The sequence below is a fragment of the Urocitellus parryii genome, chromosome 7 (assembly GCF_045843805.1).
Source record: "Urocitellus parryii isolate mUroPar1 chromosome 7, mUroPar1.hap1, whole genome shotgun sequence".
NCBI lineage: Eukaryota > Metazoa > Chordata > Mammalia > Rodentia > Sciuridae > Urocitellus > Urocitellus parryii.
This window is the reverse complement of record NC_135537.1, coordinates 105,536,048-105,541,564: the sequence shown is the minus strand read 5'-3', so window position 1 is coordinate 105,541,564 and position 5,517 is coordinate 105,536,048. Positions and strand designations below refer to the sequence as shown.

Sequence of the window (5,517 nt, the reverse complement as noted above, 5' to 3'; positions counted from 1 at the left end):
AACGTCTGCTATGGCAAGTGGGTGAAAATCAGGCGTGGAGCAGGCCAATCACCTGAAAATGAGGGTGTCACTCCTCACAGGGCCTCCCATGGTCTCACACACCGTGACACCACGCACCACTTCTCAGGTGACACGCTGGGTAGCTTCTGCTAGAGAGGAGCCTTCAGCCCCAGCTGCCTGCTCTGAGTCACAGACTGCTCTTCAGTGGCCACGAGGTCAGCGCTTCTTCCTCCATAAAATGAGCTGATGACAGCAGCTAGATCACCTCTTGCGCTGGCACGGAGCAGCCCTGAGGTGACACAAAGTCCTGCTGGGAGCTCAAAATATGAAAGACAAAGGCCTCTGAGCAAGCGGCCACCTCTACGCTGAGTTCAAGCCTTTAAATTCAAATAGAAGTTAGTGTTGTTGGTGGTCCCCAGGTCGGAAGTGAGGAAGATGGGCTGGCCAACCTGGGAGGAGGCGATGAGCCAGCCTGGGAAGGCCACAGACTCAAGCTGGAGGTATTCCCATCCCGGGAGTGGTAAAAAAGGAAGGGTCTCACGGGCCCCACCTGGTTGTATAGATCCAAGATATTCTGCTCCTGAAAGGTGGGGCAGAACAGCCAAGAAGAGAAAAGGAAGTTGCTTGAAATGTTCCAAGTAACCAATAAACATCTCAAAGTTCAAGAAAGCCTTCCCCACCTGTGAGCAGGACTGGAAAGGTAAGTTTCCGAGAGCAGCAGAGTCTCCAAGTGGAATCTCACCTTCCCAACCCCACCCTCAAGTCCAGAGCAAGGAAACAAGGGTCAGGTCCACGAACCGGTGGCCGCCCTTGGATGATGAGTTGGAGCTCTTCTTGCACAAGAGACTGAGGGACAAAGATGCAAATTTGCAAAGTTGGCTAATGACCTCATTTACCAAAGCCCAATGGTGAGAGCAACTGTCCCAGCAAAGGACAGTCAGGCTGCGGGAGTGTGTCTCATGTCAATAGCTGAGCACAGGAGAAAGGTCACACATGAAAGATATGGGGTCAAATAAATCAGAGAACTTGCACGCGAGGGAGACACAGCCATCAGAAAACGCCTTCTCTGTTGCATTTAGAAATCATGTCCTATGTGTGTACGTTTCTATGGGCATTTATTGAATATTTAGGTAAAATAAGCTTTTTAATTAAATTATGCATGTGTAAGACCTCAAGAGAGACCCAGGAATGGTTCAGAATTCCAGCATCTTCCACCCTGAGTAGGGAGTTCTCAATGGGATTCCTTTACTCTGGTAATGACTTTCCATCATTCAGCCAACTCTCTGGGTGGCCAAATACCTAGGAGTCAACCTTGATATCTCCTTTGACCTCCCTCCCAACATATATACCACAGCCTGTGGACTCTACTTCCAAACACTCCGAAACTGAGCTGCTTCTGGTGCCCCCCACCCCTGCCCACACTGCTGACCAGGACATTGCCACCTCTGGCCAGGATGATTACGGTGACCTCCTAACTGTTCTCCTGGAATCTACTCCATTCCCTCTCAGCCATTCTCCACAAAGCAGCTGAGCAAGCTTTAAACTGAAATAAGGACAATAAGTAAACTCATGCTGTCTTTTGGCTTAAACTTCTTGCATAATGTTTTGTTGTACTTACCATGAAATCCACAGGAAGCCTGTCTAAACTACCCGGCCCTCGCCTGCCCCGCTACCCTACCTCTGACCTCTCCGCCAATGCTGATCTGCTCCAGCTACACCTGCCTTCTGCCTTTCGCTCAGGGATGCCGAGGTGTGCCCGCCCAGGGTCCTGATGTCCCCTGCCTGGACCCTCTGCCCCCACACCTGCCCGGCGGGCTACTCCCTGGGACTCAGGTGTCAGCTCCGAGGCCTGTTCTTAGGGAGAGCTCACTGAACATCCTGGCCAGAGTAACTCGAATCCCACCCTCTCCCACCTCATCTCGTTCCTGGGTCTCTTTCCTCATTATCATGTCACCAGCTAAACTTAGCCAAGGGACCCCTCGAGAATCGCCAGGCCTGGGCATCACTGGTCCTCGATATGTGGCAACGCCCGGCATCCTGCTCAGCAGGGATCTACTACTTCACAAATGGAAGACGCCTTCTCATTTTAGACCATACCTCTTCCTCCCCCCATCAGCTCCCTGCTCACTGAGATGACGGGAGTCATCACCCGCAGCCTGGGTTCAGGGTGTCCACCTCCCGGCCTGCTTAGGACCGGGCATCGGCCCCTCCAGGGTGCCAGCTCAGGTGCCCCTCCAGCAGCTGCCTGCTCCCTGTGCCCCACCAGCCTCGCTCAGTCTGTGCCCCGGTTCTCATCAGCACCCCTACTTTCATTACCCTCATCTTTAAAAGTACAGCACGTGTCACCAGTTGACAGGGACATCAGAGGAGAGCATCCTCGGGTGACTTCCTCATTGTGTCACACTGTGGAATGTGCTTCCCAAGGATGGGTAGACGGGAGGTCCAAGAGGAGAAATATGGCACAACCAGACAGAGGACACTTGGGAAATACGGAGAACATTGGAGATTGAAGAGGGATCCTCAAGGAGAAGGGGTGGAGACACTACAGGAAGTGCTGTCGCACATGTGAAACTCAGGAGCTAGGAATCAATAGGCTCAAGAGAATGGGAACTTCTGTTTTGATTCTAAAATTAGAACCTTTTACCCAATAAAATTCTCATAAAGAAACATTGGCTGTTTAAACTGTCATTTCTGTCCGCCCCTCACCTTCAGCCACAGCCTGGGCCATTGGTCCACCTCCTCACAAAACAGACACATGTCTGGATCCTGGGTGCCCAAGTAGATGGGAACCCCTCTGCCCTGCTCGAGGGACTCAGGGTACTTGATGGGAGAATAGTGACAGTGGCTGTAAAGACAAGCAGAAGACAGGCATCGGTTTCCTTTTGAAGTTTGGAAAAATGAATGGTTCTTACAGTTCTTCCCGACTGAGAAATGGTGGTCGGCCACACCAGAGCCACCATTTGTCAACCACTGCATCCATCCTTTGCCCGTCATTCACCACCCACTCATCCCATGTGGCAGTCCCTAACCTAGAAGCTGGAGCAAACAGAGACTCAGATGCCAACCCTGCCCTTGAGACTGGGACACTTGCACTTGAACATCTGGAGATGGCCGTCTCCTATCCCAGGCCACTCCTCTGATTCTCGGAGAGCTTTGTCCACTAGCAAGCTCTGTCTCAGGCGGTGCTGAAATTTGCCTTCCTGTGGATGTCCCCACTTAGTCCCTTTAAGACACTTGAGGCCACACAGTACAAGGTACTCCTCTTGCACAGGACAGATCAGCTACCTCAGATCCCTGAAGGTGGCTCTCCCAAGCCCTAGGGGCTCCGCACCCTGCTTTCTTTAGTCTAAAACAAACCTCTCTGGCTTTTCTTGCCAGACTGGTATGAAGTCCTGCCTCTTCCAGATGAGCCCACTAAAAGCCACACTTTTGGACACATACTAATGGTACATATTTACGGGGTGCCATATGACGACTCCATGCATGTGCACAGCATGCAGTAGTGACGTGATCAGGTGATGAGTACATCCCTCCCGGTACATTGATCATTTCTTTGTGGTGACAGCAGTCGAGCCCTCTCCTCTGGCTCCTTCAGAACACATGTCATTAAATACAGTCACCCTCCTGGGCTACGGGCTGTCTGTCCTCACACTTTGACAAAAGGCCATGGGGTGAGGGGCAGGTCAGCACAGTGGACCACTCACCCGGAGTCACATTGCTGCTCCGTGGAACCATCACCAGAGTCTCTCCCTGCAGGACCCACACCTGCTGATCCCGATCAGACACCTCCCAAGTCTGAGGCCTAAGTGCTGCCGTTGGGAAGGGGGAAAATCAATGAAGGAACGTGAAAACGAAGGCTGCTTTCTTGACTCTAAAAGAAAGACCACCCAGTCTGGACTTCCATAAGGAGGAGCAGGGGTTACACCCCCAAACAGGCCACACTCACGTGACTCACCTCCCAGCCTTGCCAGCAGAGCTGTGGGCTCTGGTGAGGAGAGCAGCCCCAGTACCTGGTGTCAAGACCTGGTCACTCTTGGTGGCTGTTGCTTGGTTGGCTGAGGCCAACCCAGCACTGATGAGCAGTGGTCCCCTGCCTCCAGAATCCCCTAGCCCCAGTGGCAGGAAGGGCCATGTGGTAAGGGCCACACACAGGGAGGGACAGAAATGTTAGGGTGTCTGGAGGATACAGAGGTGATTGCTGGTGGTCTGGGCCTCAAGCACCCCATCCCAACTCACCTGTCCCATAAACTTGTCTCTCAGGGTGCATCATGGTGGTGTTGTGTCAGCCAGGCCCTGCAGGGACAGTGACAGTGACCTCAGGAGACAACCACAGGACCTCCCCAGGACACTGGTACCTCAGACGCTCGTTCTCCACTGGGAGCCGGCTGCCTGACCTGAGATGGCGCTCTGGTCAGATGGGCCACCTTCCGGGACCAGAGTTCACAGCCGCCTCAGGGAGGGGAGCTGGCAGCATCTCCCTCCACCCAGCGCCCCGGCCCACAACCTTCCCTCCCTCCCGACCTTCCCTCCCTCCAGACATGACCCTTGACCTTGAACTCCCACAGGCCCTGATGCTGGTGTCTCCTCCTGGAGATCCTTCCCGCTCATTGGCTTCCATTTCTAGGGACCAGGGGAGCCCCATGCCAGGGCAATTCTGCTCACAAACTCCCCAAGGACAGGCAGTGAGCCCTGCCCAGGACAAGGCCCAGAGCCACCCTGGCACACCCCATCCCTTCACTAACCCCCAACACAGAGGCTCTGGAGTTAGAGACCTTCCATCTGTGGGTGGCACCTGTGTGGAAGAGCCCTTACCAAAAGTCCAGGGCACCAGGTCATGGCTCGCGGAGCTTCCCAGAGCAGTGACAGCCTCCTGCCAAGCCGGGGTCATCTGTTTGGATGAGCAGAGAGGGAGGCTCTGGTTCCTTTGGTGGGTGTGACAAATGCAAAGCATGAAAGAAATCCAGTTCCTCCTGCCAGAAGGTCAGAGAGGTCCACTGAAGTCACACTCAGGACAGCAAGAGTGTGACTCTTCTGGGTTCCCTGAGAAACAGACGCTGTACCCACGTGACTGCCACCGGGAAGCAGAGACGATGACAGACCCCAGGTTTCCCAAAAAAGGGGAGCCTAAGGGACTTCCCTGGAGCTTAGCCCTCCTGCTGTGCTGATGTCAAGGGAGAAATGAGGCTGGGCAGATAGAAGAATGGTCCTCAGGTGACCTCCTGAGCAGCACCGCACAGCCACTGCAGGCCTCTGCTGAGAAACTTGCAAGTTATTTTTAAATAGAGACACCCGTGGCCTGCAGTCCATAGGAAATTGGGACACATGTGACCCAGAGTCCCTGGCCTCTCCAAAGAAGGAAAAGTGCCTGATCAATACCTGGACTGGACAGGAGGCTGCCTGAAGGCCTCGTGGACACCAAGTGCCTTATCCAGGATGGGGCAGGGGGCTGGCTTCCCCAAACCTATGGATCCACGTAAACCCTAGACAGTAGCCATCCACTGGCCACCCTCCCGGGTG

General features: G+C 53.9%; 1 pseudogene; it reads right to left on the bottom strand.

Moving 5' to 3' along the window:
• Positions 1–371: 371 nt before the first annotated feature.
• Positions 372–4,270, bottom strand: LOC144256097 (interleukin-36 gamma-like; annotated as a pseudogene).
• Between the last annotated feature and the right edge of the window lie 1,247 nt (positions 4,271–5,517).